Source organism: Equus asinus, chromosome 2 (genome assembly GCF_041296235.1).
Source record: "Equus asinus isolate D_3611 breed Donkey chromosome 2, EquAss-T2T_v2, whole genome shotgun sequence".
In the NCBI taxonomy this organism is placed as follows: domain Eukaryota; kingdom Metazoa; phylum Chordata; class Mammalia; order Perissodactyla; family Equidae; genus Equus; species Equus asinus.
The window spans coordinates 34,085,642-34,103,420 of NC_091791.1; the positions used below are offsets into that span (position 1 = coordinate 34,085,642).

Below are 17,779 nucleotides of genomic sequence, written 5' to 3' on the forward strand. Positions count from 1 at the left end.
AAGCCTTTATATTTACCATGTTAAAGCTTGTTCTTTATTTAGAGGTAGATTAAAATACACATACACACAAACATCCAAGGTTAATGATAGAGAACATATTATCATTTATAAAATAAGTTCCATGAATGGAAGATGTAACACAAGGGGGAACACAAGAATGGACAGGAAACTAGAAAGGCTTGCCCTTGGATACATACTAGGAAATCGTCCCAGATGAGGTAGGTTTTGAGGAAACTCTGGCTTAGATGAACAGAGATGACAAAATATGTCCAGGGAATGATAAGTGCAGTGATCAAGTGTGTCGAATTTTCAAAGAGATTATCTTGATTGTAATGGAGGAGCTGTCATCGGTGTAGTGACTGATGAGGTTGGGACTAGTGTTGCAGTTTGAGGGTGACTGGGTCTGGAGGCTTGAACGTGAAATTTAAACATGATAAAGTAGACAATAGATGCTAGATTTGACAGTGAGTATCAGTGATGACTTGATAAAAATTATGTTGAAAGAAATTGTAGAGAAACTGATTGGCTAGTGGGTGAAAAAGTGAGGAATCAGAAAGGACTTGTTGAAAGTTTGTAACTGATTATACTCTAACTGATAGAAGGAAGCCTAACAACTCATGTACTTTTGCTTTCAGCTACAGCAGTCTCTAATGTCTGGCTTTAATTTGCCATATAAGCAAATTGAGCAAATAATGATGTTATATTGAGGTATTTTATGTTACCTCTAAAGTTTTTTATTTCTCAATTAATTCTAACACATCATTGCTAGGAAAAACACAACAAACAGTCTGAATTTACCATGGACAACTTGATCACTACCATATGGGATTTGTTTAGCGCGGGAACAGAGACAACGAGCACCACCCTGAGATATGGACTCCTGCTCCTGCTGAAGCATCCAGAGGTCACAGGTACGATCACAGATGATGGGTAGGTTGAAATTCCAGGTGGAAACTGGCAGGCAAGACTGATAATTATTCCACTCTTTACCTGTCTAGACAATGTACAAGAAAATTTCCCGCAAGTAGTACATCTTCTTATTGGATGAATTAAATTCAAATTAGATTATAGTACAAAAAGAGAATGAGGTATTTAAACAGCAGTGGAGATTTGAAGGGCAGACGTCACTGTTCACACTGCCATGGTGAGGTCTCCTTGATATGGGTTGGGACAGATGTAGTAATCTCATTTGTCTTAGGATCTGGAAAGAACTAACCTTTCTCTAAAAAGATATCGCTTGATGTACTTTCCATGTGCAGATAAATATATTTCTGTTAAAAGATATTTCCACTCAAACGCATTTCTAATGCAAAGATGAACTCAAGAAAATTACAATATTTCTCTATCAAAGAGACTCACTCTCTAATTAAAATTATACACATTATATACATTTTTCCTCCTCTTTTTATTTTCCTTGAGTCCTCATATAAGAGGACGCTTCCTTCACTCCTATATCAGGTTTTGTGCTCTGGCACGTAAAGCCACTTTTAGGAAAATTAAACCTCATAAGCTTATCTCCCTGACATCAGCACCAGGTTTTTCTACTTTGCTGAAGTTCCTTCTGCCATTCCATTATAGATAGGAGATGCTTTCCAAATGGTACAATTTAGAAGCATAGCCTCCAAATTCTTTTGCTCACACACATTGTAGGATATGACAATGCTGTGTTTCTTTGATGTAACAGACTGTTTCAGCCAAATAATTTCACCCTTATGAGACCTATGTTGATTATGACTATAAATAGTATATGAAATTTTTCTCCAAACCTTTAAATCTTGTATACATTGCAAGAGCCCTTCTTGTGTAATATTTCCCCATGCTTCCCTTTTCATTTTCCATTTGGATTTATTCTTTCCCTATATCCATTCATATTTTCCTTTTCTTTCTTCTCATCTTCATCTTTTACTGTACTATTCTACTGAGATTTCTGATTTTATAAGCAGTTCCTAACCATTTTATATAACCACTGACTTCTAGATAGAACTCCAGCCTCTCACCTGAGAAGGTGAAGTTTAAAACTTCTCTGAAGTCCCTAAAATTTTCTTCTTTGTAGCTACTAAACCATAGAATTTTCACATGCTCCATTACAAAGACACATTTCTCAAGTAGTAGATAAATACTATTTGACCAAATTAGCAACTTGATATTAAAGAAAATGTGTTATAGACTCTAAAAACTCTAGTAACTCTATTTCCTTAAGAAATACATATAGTTTTCCAGGCATATTTCCTCATTTTTTTATTATCGATTTTTAAATCAAATTCATAATAGTTTACATCATTGTGAATTTCAGTTGTACATTATTTCTTGTCCGTCACCATATAAGTGCTCCCCTTCACCCCTTGTGCCCACCCCTCAGCCCCTACCTCTGGTAACCAGTGGACTGTTGTCTTTGTATGTGTGTTTGTTTATCCTCCACATATGAGTGAAATCATATGGTATTTGTCTCCCTCAGCCTGGCTTATTTTGCTTAACATAATACCCTCCAGATCCATCCATGTTGTTGCAAATGGGATGATTTCATCTTTTTTTGTGGTTGAGTAATATTCCATTGTTTATATATACCACATCTCCTTTATCCAATCGTTGGTCGATGGGCATTTGGATTGCTTCCATGTCTTGGCTGTTGTGAACAGAGCTGCAATGGACGTAGGGGCACATATTTTACTTCGGATTGTTGATTTCAAGTTGTTTGGATAGCTATCCAGTATTGGGATAGCTGGGTCATACAGCATTTCTATTTTTAGATTTTTGAGGGATCTCCATACTGTTTTCCATAGCAGCTGTACCACTTTGCATTTCCACCAGCAGTGTGTGAGGGTGCCCTTTTCTCCATACACTCTCCAACCTTTGTTATTTTTAGTCTTAGTGATTATAGCCATTTTAACCTGTATAAGGTGGTATCTTAGTCTAGTTTTGATTTGCATTTCCCTGATGATTAGTGATGTTGAACATCTTTTCATGTGCTTATTGGCCGTCTGTATATCTTCTTTGGGAAAATGTCTGCTCATAGCCTCTGCCCAGATTTTGATCGGGCTGTTTGTTTTATTGTTATTCAGTTTTGTGAGTTCTTTATATGTTGTGGAGATGAACACCTTGTCGGATGTACGATTTTCAAATGTTTTCTCCCAGTTGGTGGGTTATCTTTTTGGTCATTTTTAAGATGCACAACGTAATACCCAACTTGCAGAACTATTTTGAGGAATTATAAAGTATAATAACAAATAGCGCAGCATGCCTGTCATAGTCTTCATTCTAAATAAATGTCAACTTTTGTCTTGTTCCTATGTACTGAGTCTACTAAGCATCTTATTCAATTGATGTATTTCTGAAGCATTTACTGCACTGTGTAGTTCCTTCTTTCTTGGAACTTACATTTTTAAATCAAAAACCGGCATACATGAACTGATTGAACTACAGGGTCTATAGTGAACCTTGAAGATCATAGATCCCTGAGTCTATCAGACTAAAGTATACAAAATAGAATTCAGAGTTGAGAAATGAATTTCATGGTACAATTGTGTTTTACACGTACATTTGTTTAAGTCTCTAATGAGATTCCAGTTTGCTCAGGAAACTTAAATTTTGTTTCTATTTTTTTCTTGTGGTGGCAGCCATACATAACTATCCCTTCTCCCTACCTCCCACCTAAATGTAACCCTGCTTAAGAAGATCAGATAAAAATCTTTTCTATTTCACATGAATTCTGATTCCTACCTTGCCAGGTAAAGTCCAGGAAGAGATTGACCGTGTGATTGGCTGACACCGGAGCCCATGCATGCAGGACAGGAGCCGCATGCCCTACACGGATGCTGTGGTGCATGAGATCCAGAGATACATCGACCTCGTCCCCAACAATGTGCCCCATGCAACAACTTGGGACGTTAAGTTCAGAGAATACCTAATTCCCAAGGTAAGAGATATTTCATTTAAACTCTACCTTAGGGGTCTTAGAATAACAACAATCACGGTTGTACAATTACAGATTGCCTAACCTTCCACAGATCTTGCACAATCATAACTCAGGCATTTCACCCTTTGACCACATGCTCCTTCCCTTCCAGTTTGTTGATAAAAGTTTGTAAATATGATAGTGCTTAGACCACCGCAATATTGGACATTGATAGCTCCACACTCTGCCTGTCCGTTAAACCAATCTGCTCTTCACTTCCCTGCTTTCCAGTGTTGTTTTCTCTTTTTTTTTTTTTAAGGAAGGATAGCCCTAAGCTAACACCTGTTGCCAATCTTCCTCTTCTTGCTTGAGGAAGAGTGGCGCTGAGCTAATATCAGTGCCAACCTTCCTCTATTTCATATATGGCACTCTGCTACAGCATGGCTTGATGAACGGTGTAAGTCTGTGCCAGGGATCTGAACCTACAAACCTGGGCCACTGAAGCAGAGTGTACTGAACTTCACCACTACAATACTGGGCCAGCTCCCTTGCCATCCTCCTCTACTCATTTTTTAATTGGATGTTTTTACTTCTATTGAGTTGTATGAGTTCTTTATAGATTTTGGATATTACCTGCTTATCAGATAAATGATTTGCAAATATTTTCTCCCATTCAGTAGGTTGCCTTTTCGTTCAGTTGATAGTTTCCTTTGGTGTCCAGGAGTTCTTCTGTTTGACGTATTTGCACTTACTTTTCTTTTTTCTTTTGTTGCCTCCTATTTTGGTGTCAAATCCAAAAAATATCATGGCCAAAACTGAGCTTATCCCCTATCTTATAGCTCTTACCTTCAAGTCTTTACTGCATTTTGAATTGATTTTTGAGCTTGGGATAAGGTAGTGGTCCAGTTTTGTTCTTTTCTGTGTGGCTGTCCAGTTTTCCCATCACCATTTATTGAAGAGATTGTCCTTTCCCTGTTTCAAATCCTTGGCTCCCTTGTTTTAAACTAATTTACCATTCATGCTTGAGTTTATTTCTGGGCTGTCTGTTCTATTCCATTGGTCTATGTGTCTGTTTTTATGGCAGTACCACACTATTTTAATGACTGTAACTTTGTAATATAGTTTGAAATCAGGAAGCATGATGTTTCCAGCTTTGCTCTTCTTTCTTAAGATCACTTTGAATTTTCAGATTATTTTTTGGTCCCACACAAATTTTAGGATTGTTTGTTCTATTTCTCTGAAAAATGTCATTGGAATCCTGATAGGGATTGCATTGAATCTGTAGTTGACTTTGACTGTTATGGCTATTTTAATAATATTATTTCTTCCTGTCCTTAGCTCAGACTATCTTTCTCTTTGTTGTGCCTTCCTCAATTTCTTCATCAGTGTCTCATAGTTTTCAATGTGCAGGTCTTTCACCTCTTTAGTTAAATTTATTCCTAGGTAAAGCATTCTTTTTGATGCTATTTTCTTAATTTCTATTTCTGATAGTTCCTTGTTAGTGTGTAGAAAAATGACAGATTTTTGCACACTTATTTTTGTATCATGGCACTTGGCTGAATTCATTTATTAGTTCTGACAGTATTGGTGGAGTCTTTAGAGTTTTCCATCTCTAATATGCTATCTGCAAGTAGTGACTGTTTCGTTTCTTCTTTATTGATGTGAATGCCCTTTACTTCTTTTTCTTGCCAAATTTCTCTGGCTAAGACTTCTAGTTCTATGGTGAATAATAGCGGCAAGAATGAGCATAGTTTTCTTGTTTCTGATCTTAAAGGAAAAGCTTTCAGCATTTCATTGTTGAGTATGCCATAAGCTATGGACTTTTCATATATGGCCTTTATTATGCTGAGGTACGTTTCCTCTCTACCAACGTTTTTCAGAATTTTTATCACGAATAAATGATGATTTTTGTCAAACTTTTTTTATATTTTATCATCTATTGAAGTGATCACATGATTTTATCCTTCATTTTGTTAATGTGGTGTATCACATTGATTGATTTGCAGCTATTGAACCATCCCTGAATCCCTGGGATAAATCCCACTTGATCATGATGTATGATTCTTCTAATGTATTGTTGCATTCAATTTGCTCACGTTTTCTTGAGGATTTTTGCATGTATGCTCACCAGTGGTATTGGACTGTAACTTTCCTTTCTTGTGCTGTCCTTGTCTGGTTTTGGTATCAGGGTAATGTTGGCCTCGTAGAATGAGTTAGGAAGCCTGCATCTTCTTCAATATTTCAGAATAGCTTGAGAAGGATAGGTATTAAATCTCTTTTGAATGTTTGTTAGAATTCACCAGAGAAGCCATCTTGTCCTAGACTTTGTTTTTTGGGAGACTTTTGGTTGCTGATTCAATTTCCTTCTTAGTAATCAGTTTGTTCAGACTTTCCATTTCTTCATGATTCAGTCTTGGTAAGTTGTATGTTTCTAGGCATTTATTCACTTCTTTAAGGCGTTCAAACTTTTGTTGTATAGTTGTTCATAGTAGTCTCTCAGGATCCTTAGTATTTCTGTTGTCTCAGTTGTAATGTCTCCTCTTTTATTTTTGATTTTTCTATTAGGGTCTTCTCTTTTTTTGCTAGTGACTGTATTTAAAGGTTTGCCAATTTTGTTTACCTTTCTTAAAAAATCCATTCTTGGTTTCATAAATATTTTAAAATGTCCTTTAGTCTCAATTTCATTTATTTCTACTCTGATCTTTGTTATTTCACTCATTCTACTAACTTTGGAGCCAGTCCTAGTGATTTAGCAGTTAAGATTCAGCACTCTCACCATCATGGCCTGGGTTTGTTTCCTGGTCAGGGAACTATACCACCTGTGTGTCAGTTGTCATGTTGTGGCTGTGATCCTGAAAGCTATGCCACAAGTATTTCAAATAACAGCATGGTCACCAGTAATGGACAGCTTTCATGGAGCTTCCAGACTAACACATACCAGGAAGAAGGACCTGGACACCAACTTCCAAAAATATCGGCCATGGACACTCTTTGAATACCAGTTGAGTAGTGTCAGATACAGTGCCAGAAGGTGAGAGGATGGCACAAAAAGACTTGGCAGGGTTCTTCTCTGGTGTACACAGGGTTGCTAGGAGATAGAATTGACTTGATGCACTAACAACAAACTAAGTTTGGGCTTCACTTGTTCTTTTTCTAGGTTCTTGAGGTGTAACATTATGTTGTTAATTTGAGAATTTTCTTGTTTCTTGATGTGGGCATTCATAACTATGAGCTTCCTTCTTAGACTGCTTTCCCTGCATCCCACAAGCTTTGGTATGAGGTGTTTCCATTTTCAACTTTCTTGAAGTATTTTTCACTTTGTCTTTTGATTTCTTCTTTGACCCATTGGTTTTTCAGTGGCATGTTAGTTGGAGAATCAAAAAATTTTTGTTTTTTTTCTTGTAATTGATTTATAGATTCATACCATTGTGGTCAGAAAAGATGCTTGAAATGACTTCAATCTTCTTAAATTTATTAATACTTGTCTTTTTCCCTAACATATGACCTATCCAGGTGATTGTTCCCCGCATGCTTGAGAAGAATGTGTACTCTGTTGCTTTTGAATTGAATGCTCTGTATCTCTGTTAAGTGCTTTCCACTTTTTAAATTGGAATGTTTAGTTCATTAAAATGGAATGTAATTATTGATACGGTGGTTTTATGTCAACAATTCTATCATTTTTTTCCTGTTCATCTTCTCAGTTTATATTCCATTACTACTCCTTTCCTTTTCTTCTGGAATAGTTGCATTTTTAAAGGACTGCTCTCTTTTAATTCCTCTGTTTTATATTCCTGTTTGTCCTTTCCTGCTTTCTTCTGAATTCCTGTATTTAGAATTGTAAATTTCCATTGACACCTAACTATTCTTTTTACTGATTTCTCCAGAGATTACAATACGCAGCCTTCATTTTACATAGCCTTCATGAAATCAATACTAAAAAATATTTTGAAAATACAAGAAACTTCACAGTGCATACAAATATTGAATCGTTATGTTGTACACATGAAATTAACATGATTTTATGTCAAATATATCTCAATTAAAAATACAAGAACATTGCAATCACAGATAACTATTTAACCCTCTCACTTTCTTTTATGCTATAATTATCACATAGGTAACATCTATGTATATTATAAACCTACCATCAATAGTATAGTTTTTGCTTTAAACGAGTGTTGGTAAACTTTTCCATAAAGAGTTCAGATAATAAATATTTAGAGTTTATGGGCCATATGCTCTCTGTTGTGACTACTCACCTCAGCCACTGTAGTATGAAAGAAACCACTGAAAATATATAAACAAACTGGCATGGATGTTTTCCGATAAATCTTTATTTACATAAACAGGTGGAAGTCTGGATATAGAATAATGGATTGACAGAGTTAAAATTCTTTTCATCTCTTTAAATATTTAATTTTAGTGTTTTCTGGTTTCCACTGTTTCTGAAGAGGTGTCAGCAGCCATTTGAGTAATTATTCCTCTGTAGGTAATGTGCCATTTTTATCTGACTGCTTTAAAATTGTCTCTGTATCTTTGACTGACTTTTAACTACAATATGTTTATGTGGTTTTGTTTTTATTTATTCTGCTTGTCTTCATCTAAACTTGAAGAACTTTTTTCCATTATTACCTCAAATATTTTCTGCCCACTCCTTTGTTTTTGGCACTCCATTCACCTTATGATATTTTTGCACAGGTCTCTGAGACTTTGTGTATTCTTTTCAATTTTTTCTATTCTTTAGAGCAGGAAATTTCTATTGATCTGTCTTCAAATTCACGAATTCTTTCTTTTGTCATATTGAAACTGCTGTAAAGCATATCTACTAATTAATATAATGAATTGTAAATTTCAGTTTGAGAATTTACATTTTGTTCTTTTTGTAACATATTTTGATGATAGCAATTAGTATTTTAATGGATTGTGAGACAATTTTTCTTTATTTCCTTGATTATAGTTATAATAGAGCATTCAAAATTTTTTTACTGTCCATTCTATTCTCAATGTTATTTTACTGTTAGTGTTATTCTCCATTTTCTCTTGAGTATGGGTCACAATTTCCTGGTGTGTCTGTGTGTTTAATAATTTTGGATTTTATCCTAGATATTTTGAATGATTTGTTGTAGCAACTCTTGATTCAGTTATATTCCTTTCACGAACATTGAGTTTTGGTCAAACAGACACACAGGGGACCTGCCCCACATCCAAAGCTGAGAAGATTCTGTGCTGCTGTGCTTGTGGCTGGCCCTTCCCATAGTTGCTCCTAAGAGAGCTGAAAACAACTTCATGCTAAAGAGAGCTACTCTGGGGGCCTGCAGCAATTGTGAGTCCTTGAGCCTAGCAACCAGCCATGCTGGGTGCTTGACTCACTTAAAAGCAAAACAGCAGTAGTTGTGTGATATTTGACATTGCAGGCAGCCATGCTGGGGCAGGCCTCATCCAATAAGGTGACCATAGCAGCTACACATATCTGAGCCTTAAAACCAGTTGGCCTGGGGCCAGCCTAGCCTATGCATGCACCTGAAGCAAAAAAGAAGAAGAAAAAAACGCCCGCCACAACAGAAGGGCTCATGTAACAAACACTGGGGAAACTCCTGGAATATTTGAACAGGTGACATGAGGGAAGCATATTGATGGGCCCCATAAGGCTAGTCTTACATAAAGCAAAATTTCCAAGATCAGGAGACATAGCCAATATACATAATACATAAATATTAGCAGAGAGAATTAGGCCAAGTGTGGACACAAAGGAATATATTCCAAATAAGGGAACAAGACAAATCCTCAGAAAAAGAACTAAACAAAACAGAGATAAACAATGTATTTGTTAAAGAGTATGAAGTATCTCATAAGGGTGCTCAGTGCTTGTGGGAGAAGAATAGATGAACACAGTCAGAACTTCAAGAAAGAATTGGAGAATATAAGAAAGAACGAATCAGAACTGAAGAATACAATAATGGAAAAGAAAAATTCGCTTGAGGTAAGCAACAGAAGACTAAACATCACAAATGAATGGATGAGTTATCTAGATGAAAGATTAGAAGACATCACCCAAGTTGAACAGAAATCAGAAAATAATTAAAAGGAAAGAAGACAAAGTAAGGGACCTCTGGGACAACAGTGGCATAGTAACATCTGTATTATAGATGTCTCAGAAGGAGAAGAGAGAGACAAGGGGAAGAAAACCTATTTGAAGAAATAATAACTGAAAATATCCTTAACCTAAGGAAAGAAACAGGTGTCCAGTTACAGGGAGCACAGAGAGCACCACACAAGATGAACTCAAAGAGGCACCCACAAGACACATTATAATGAAAATGTCAAGAATTAAAGATAAAGAGAGAATCTTAAAATCTGCAAGAGAAAGGCAACAAGTTACATACAAAGGAAAATCCATAAGGCTATCAGCTGACTTCTCAGAAGAAACCTCACAGGGTATAGGGGAGTGGCGTGATATATTCAAAGAGCTGAAAGGCAACAAAACAAGCCAAGAATGCTCTACCCGGCAAGATTATCATTCAGAATGGAAGGAGAAATAAAGAGTTTTCCAGATACGCAAAAACTAAAGGAATTTATCACCAGTAAACTGTCTTTATAAGAAATGTTAAAGTGACTTATTTAAGTGGGAAAGGAAAGACAACAAATAGTATTAAGGAAATTGTCAAAGAAAAAATTATCATTGGTAAAGGCAAATACACATTAAAGGTAGTGGATCAACCACATATGAAGGCAGTATGAAGGTCAAAAGACAAAAGTACTAAAAATATCTATCTCTATGATAAGAGGTTAAGGAATACACACGCACATATACACACACACACAGAAGAGGTTAAATATGCCATGAAAAACATAAAATGTGGGGAGGAGAGTAAAATTGTAGGTCTTTTAGTGAGAGGTCAAACTTAAGAGACAATCAACTTAATATAGACTTTTATTTACGTAGGTTCTGACATGTGAACCAAATGGTAATCACAAACCAGAAACCTATAATAAATACACAAAAAACAAAGAGAAAGGAACCCAAGTTCAATATAAAAGAAAGCCATTAAATAACAAGAGGAGGCAGCAAGAGAAGAAGAAAGGAAAAAAGAACTACTAAAACACCCAGAATAAAAGTAAGCCTATGTTAATAAGTACATTATTATCAATAGCTACTTTAAATGTCAATGGACTAAATGCTCCAATCAAAAGAGATAGTGTGGCTGAATGGATAAAAAAACAAGACCCATATATTTGCTGTTTACAAGAGACACACTTTAGATGTAAAGACACTCACAAACTGAAAGTGAAGGGATACAAAAGATACTTCATGCAAATAGCAATGAAAAAAAGCTAGTAGCAATATTTTTTAAAGAAAAAATAGACTTTAAAACAAAAACTGTAACAAAAGACAAAGAAGGGTACTAGATAATGATAAAGGGAACATCCAACAAGAGGACATAACACTTGTAAATATTTATGGACCCAACATAGGAGCACCTAAACATATAAAGCAATTATTCACAGATATAAAAGAAGAAATTGATAGTAACACAATAATAGTAGGGGACATTAAGCCTCCACTTACATAAATGGATAGATGGCCCAAACGGAAGCTCAATAAGGAAACATTGGCCTTAAATGAAACATTAGATCAGACTGTCTTAGTAGATATATGCAGTACATTCCATCCCCAAACTGCAGAATACACATTCTTTTTGCATGCACGTGGAATGCTTTTCAGGATAGATCACACATGAGGCCACAAAACAAGTCTCAATAAATTTAAGAAGATTGAAATAATACCAAGTTTCATTTCTGAGCTGAACAGTAGGAAACTAGAAGTCAGCTACAAGAAGAAAGCTTGAAAAGCCATAAATATGTGGAGGTGAAACAAAATGCTAATGAAGAACTATTAGGTCAATGAAGAAATCAAAGGAGAAATACAAAAATACCTCAAAACAAATGAAAATGAGAATATGTTATGCCAAAATTTATGGGATAGGGCAAAAGAAATACTAAGAAGTTTATAGCAATACAAGCCTGCCTTAAGAAACAAGAAAAACTTCAAATAAACAATCAAACAGTGCACCTATTGGCTGCTGAACTTTTGAAGTGATGCCTTGTGAGGATTCTGGATTTAAAGAATGTTGACTTTTATTTTCACAGGCAGGTAAATGACCCACAGATGTTTTCCAGTCTGTTAGACTTCCTGTAATTGTTTGTTATGATGGAGTAATTTCAAATTTGAATTTAGTCTTTGGGCATTGCCCTTATTCCAGAGTGGGTTCTTCAATCCAACATCTTAGAATTTTTGGAGTCACCACAGAAATTCTGAGGTGTCAAGAACATTCTCTCCACACTAGCTGGGTTGGAACTCCATCATCTCTATCACTGCACAACATCTAGTATCCATATTCAGTTCTCAACTCTCCAGCAGTCATACTCTGACAGGCTTCATGGGTTTCCTCCTGCATATGTGCCGCCCAACACAAAGCCACAGACTTGCAGAGAATAGTTTCAATTTTGACATCCTCCCTGTTTTTAGATTTCTCCTGTCATGAATTCTAGGTCCCACATTTTGATTTCTGTCTCTTTAGCTTAAAAAAGCACCACTTTACTTGGCCCTTACCTCCCTGCACTCTATGAGGAAAGTGTTCTCACATAGAAACTTAGAACGATTGTATTACCTGCCTAATTTTCTTCAGTAAAGCATCACAGTACTGGATTGCCTCTTGTTCAATGCTGGAAAACTCTTATTTCATATGTTTTTTTTTCTGAATTTTCATCCATTTTAGTTGTGAGAGCAACTCCAAAGCAGTTACCGTATTATAGCCTGAAGTCGATGGTCCCATCAACTAGGAGAAGTGTTTTGTCCCAAATTAAGTTTATGAGGAAGCCTGTTCTAGGACTGACCGTACTATCATACCTATATTTCATATTCAGGGCATTTCTCTTAGTCCACCGAGGACAGAAAATGAATCACAAGAGTAGCTGTGTTATAGGGAAGAGGTTTAGGACAGACTGAAACTTCAGTTTCTGTTTCATTTGTCCACATGGAAATGACAGTCTGTGCATTCTATCCATGACCTTTCTGGAATGAGAACTGCATCATATATTTGGAAAGGCCATACAGTATACTAGAATGCGTTCAGACAGACGTGGATTTTAATTTTGTCTCTGCTATGTAAGAAATGTATGACTTTATTAAAAGATCCCAAGATATCGTAAGTGAAATCATTATCCCCATAACTAACAAAATTTCTCTTTATTGAGCATTTTAGAGTGTAGTAATATTTGTGTAAGGTGTATTTAATATATTACCTCATTTTATGTTTTCAATAAATTGATCCAGTAAAATGTTGTTTACATTTTACTAGTGATGAAAATGAGGCATGGGAATTTTAAACAACTTACTTATGGTCATTGAGAGAAAGATTCGATTGATTCTGAAAATTAACTCAAAATCATTATGTTATACTGTATGTTTGGGTTTTGGAAAACTCTACTAGAAACCAGAAATGCTCTCTCATTTCCACAAGAATATGCAACAATTCAGTTGAAAGAACATCGCAGAAGGAGGGGGATCCTTACTTACCAAGGGTCTCATCTTGATAAGAAAGTGAAGGGTTTTCAAGAATATGGCCGCTGAAGCAGAATTTTGAAGAAGACTGAATACTTGATTCTAAATAAATGAACTAGATTTTCAGTGACATCAGCCCTTTTAGACAATACTGCAATTTATTGGTCAAGAACAATGCACTCCAGAGAGCTCTGTGGTTTCTGAAATGGAAGTGCTGGTGTCCAGCTACAAACCGAAGAGGATGGAGTCCCGAAACAGTACCTGGACTGAAATTATATGATATAAGACCTATTAGGCTTGATCATTAATTTGTTGTGTGACATGAAACAAATAAATTCTCCTTTCTGTGCCTCAATCTCCTCTTCCATAAAGCAACAGGATTAGATGAGGGGCTTTTTTGTTTTCAAGCTGCATGACCTTCTTTATAATCCAGTTTATCTGTTTCTCTTTGTATCAGGGCACAGCAATATTACTGTCTCTGACTTCTGTCCTGCACGATGACAAAGAGTTTCCCAACCCAGAGCAGTTTGACCCTGGTCACTTCCTTGATGCAAGTGGTAACTTTAAGAAGAGTGACTACTTCATGGCTTTTTCAGCAGGCAAGCAAACTTCATTTTTATCTGTCAACAGGGGTCAAGTGAGATGAGGAAGAGCATTGCATGAAGGCTACTCTGGGCTGGATGAATTGTCATGTGTATGAGGCCAGAGACACTGCTCGCAAAGCCCAGGTTATTTCTCATTGGATTGGAGGCTTCATTCACTATATTTGCCTCATAACCCACCACTGAGAGTTTTAAGAGTTTCTCCTAGAAGTCCAATTCTGCTAAGACTTTTTTCACCGCCCCTAAGAAGTCAGTTCACTCAGTAAACTTCACTGAGACCCTTATATGTAACAGCTGCATGTTCAGATCCTGGGACACAAATGTGAATCAGCAACAGATCCTCTCTCTAGGAGAGGGGAGAGCAAATTGACAGGCAATGAGACTCCTGAGTGACAAATGCTCTTTGAGGTGCAGCTGTGGGAGCCCAGAGAGAGGAGCTCCTGACTCCTGCCTCTTGCAGGGCAGGGAAAGAAGGTAGAGTAGTTGGAGGGTAAGGCAAATTTTCTTGCAGGAAGTAGCATTTGAATATCTTCCTTCAATTTGTCAGTGGCCTGGAAGGAAACGGGTACACCCTTGAAAAAGTTTAATTAAAGAGATTTTAACGAACAGACTGTTTTCAGAGATGTGGGCAGGATTAAGGGAAGTAACAAAGTATGGTGAAGTACTCAGGAATCACCATCAGCAGGAAGATGTTGCCATGCTAGGTCAGAAGGATCCAGGGAAGGAGCTTTTTACTGGAATGACTGGAACACAAAGAGACCTTTAGCAAGGAGAGAGTGGATCTCTCAACAGCAGGTGCATCTATAAGTAGAGGATTAGAGCCAGTGCCTAAACTGTGTCCTGGCAGGGAGGGATTGAGAGAATACATACTCTGACCCTTTCGATATCTAATCCTCTGAATGTTTTCAGATCCTGAAAGGGAACTAACTTCTGGGTTTGTGCAGTTCATAGAATCGTCTTCCTGAACACAGAGTAGGCATTAGGCATGGAAGACAAACAAACACAGAATGGATCTGGAAGGAAGGAAAATGAAGAATATTCAGCGCAGTCCAAAGGAGAAGCGTGGGGAAGAGTATAGATTGACGGGCCTCTCTTACTCAAGTAACTGAGACTGGGACAAAAATAGGAGATTTGCTCTTTGTTGAAAATACCCATATGTAAGGAAATGGGTATCTGGAACTCTTGGTATTGTGGTCCCAGGATCATTTGCAGTGTCTAGAGATGATCTCAAAGCAAGATACTGCTGTACTACTCCCGGACTTTGTTCTTGTATTTTGGGCCCACATTGCAGAACGAGCCTGCTCAAGATTTCTATTCATTTCACAGGGCTCGCAGGCCTGCTTTTGTCCTGACATTGTGGCAATCATGACAAGATCTAAGGCCTTACCTTAAGAGTTTATACTCCAGTCTGTGATACAGATGAATAATCATAATTTCATGTGAAATGTATTGTATTAAAAGCACTAATGAGTGTTGTGGAGAACAGATAAGGGAGTGAATTGTATACCCTGAGCAGGTGAAGGAAGTTTGCTTAGAATAAATGACATCTGAGCTCATTCTAGAAGCGTGTGGAGAAGATCATCAGGCAGAGTGGAGAGGAAGACTATTTCAGTTGAGGAATGACTGGAATCTCAGATAATATTTGAAATTACCAGTCTGTTTGGAGATTTGTGAAGACTTAGTAATGCTTTTGGCTAGTTTACTGTATTATTTTTATACTTGGCAATGATAAGCTCTGGAAATTTTTTAAAGTAGAGACATGACAAGATTCAGATTATCCTTTAGAATCCAGATAAAGAGAAATAAATCTATTGTTGGGTCTTGGGAGGTAGATGTATAGTGTGTGTCTCATGCCGATTGAGATAGGTAAGTGTCTATTTGTGTTTGTGTGTGTGTATAGAAAGATTTCACTGGCAAGCCTCAGCAAAACAACTTCAATGTGGGGGTATGGAAAAGACTTTTTTATAGAGCATGTGCACAGAAATACATGCTGAGGAAATGAAGGAAGCCAGGTTTGAGTGTAGATGGAAGAAGCCATCAGTTAATTAGTCCTTAATTAATTAATTGATTAATTCCATTTATTTAAGCCTCCCTGTGTGCTAACTCAGAAATAGAATTAAATGAACATTTACTTTATATGTCACTTTTTAGGAAAAAGAGTTTGCGTTGGAGAAGGCCTGGCCCGCATGGAGCTGTTTCTACTCCTGACCAATATTTTACAGCATTTTACCTTGAAACCTCTGGTTGACCCAAAGGACATTAACACTACCCCACCTGCCAGTGGGATAACCGCTGTACCACCCTTCTATGAGCTCTGTTTCATTCCAGTCTGAAGAAAGGGCAGGCTGCCGGATCACAGAGCCAGCCTCTCTAGCCTTATTTAAACAAGCCAGATGCCTTCTGTCCTGTTTGTTAGCCATTATCCACTCTCCCTTAACAGCAGAAATGACGTTCCTGAGCCCTGTCTCTTCTAATTTTCCCCATCCGTTAAGATTCAGTTCAAATTTCTCTGCATGAAGTAAAGCTCACTGTTTTGTCTCCAATAAACTTCTTGTTGTAATACAATTTTGAGATCTCAAGCTATATCTCATCTGCAGTGTACACAAAATGGAAGGCTCTGTATAAATATCACATTTTGTTTTATTAAAAATTAAAAATGGAAAATTATTCCATGAGGTAAAATATTTTAAAAACAATAAAATATGAAATTCACTCATTTCTTATTCCTACCTAGCTCTCCAGGGGAACGATTTCTTGACAGTTTGGCGTGTACAATTTCTATATTTTCCCTATGGTTTTAAAAATATAATTATGCATGTGCTTTGTATGTTTGCATATGTATGTTTGTATAGGTGTATGTATGTATATGTATATACATGTGGGGAGAAAACAAGGGAAGATCATTCCGTCCAGAGGAAATAGCATGAATTTGTTGATCTGTCCAAGGGTATCTCTCCTCTTCTTCCCAACAGTTAAAGACACATGCATACAGCCATATTAAGGCAAAGAGCAGAATATAATATGTGTGAATGCTTATATTTGAACACACACATACTGAAATACATGTGTGTTTTTATGTCTATGTTTGTGCATATATACATATATACACACGTATATATGTAATATAAATATGTATATATACATATATATTTATATATATCTGTGATTTGATGGTGACATTTATATAGTAACATATGGATAGTTTTACAAGCAGTATAAATAACTATCTCATAAAACCCTTTTGAGTGCCTATAATAATTTTATAATATATAATAATTTTAAAATTATCCCATTATTCTAGGTTATTTAGATTATTTTGGACTTTTTGCAACTTTCAAACTTTTGTTATGTGCTACTATGTGCATTTATCTTTTAAGTACTATTAGTAGTACTAGTATTACTACTAATTATTATTACTAACTATTCCTACTAGTATTAGTAGGAATAGTACTATTCCTGTACTATTTCTTCATGATAGTTTCCTAGATGTGATGTGGCTGCACATATAGGTGCACATTTATTTTTCATAGATACACAGATCTCCTTCTGTCTGACATCTCACATGCATATGCACACATATATTTATATAAATATTTGTAAGTATGGGAAAGTGATGAAAGTTGTGAGGATTTGTGGGGACAAGGTAATATAGCATTTGCAAAATCCACATTGGGAAGAATGATTTTTGATGTGATTTTACCCTTAAGGTGATGGCTCATTTGA

General features: G+C 36.4%; 1 pseudogene; it reads left to right on the forward strand.

Moving 5' to 3' along the window:
- The window catches only part of LOC106842116 (cytochrome P450 2C21-like), a 32,710-nt pseudogene extending 15,849 nt beyond the window's left edge, over window positions 1-16,861 (forward strand).
- The last annotated feature ends 918 nt before the right edge of the window (window positions 16,862-17,779 follow it).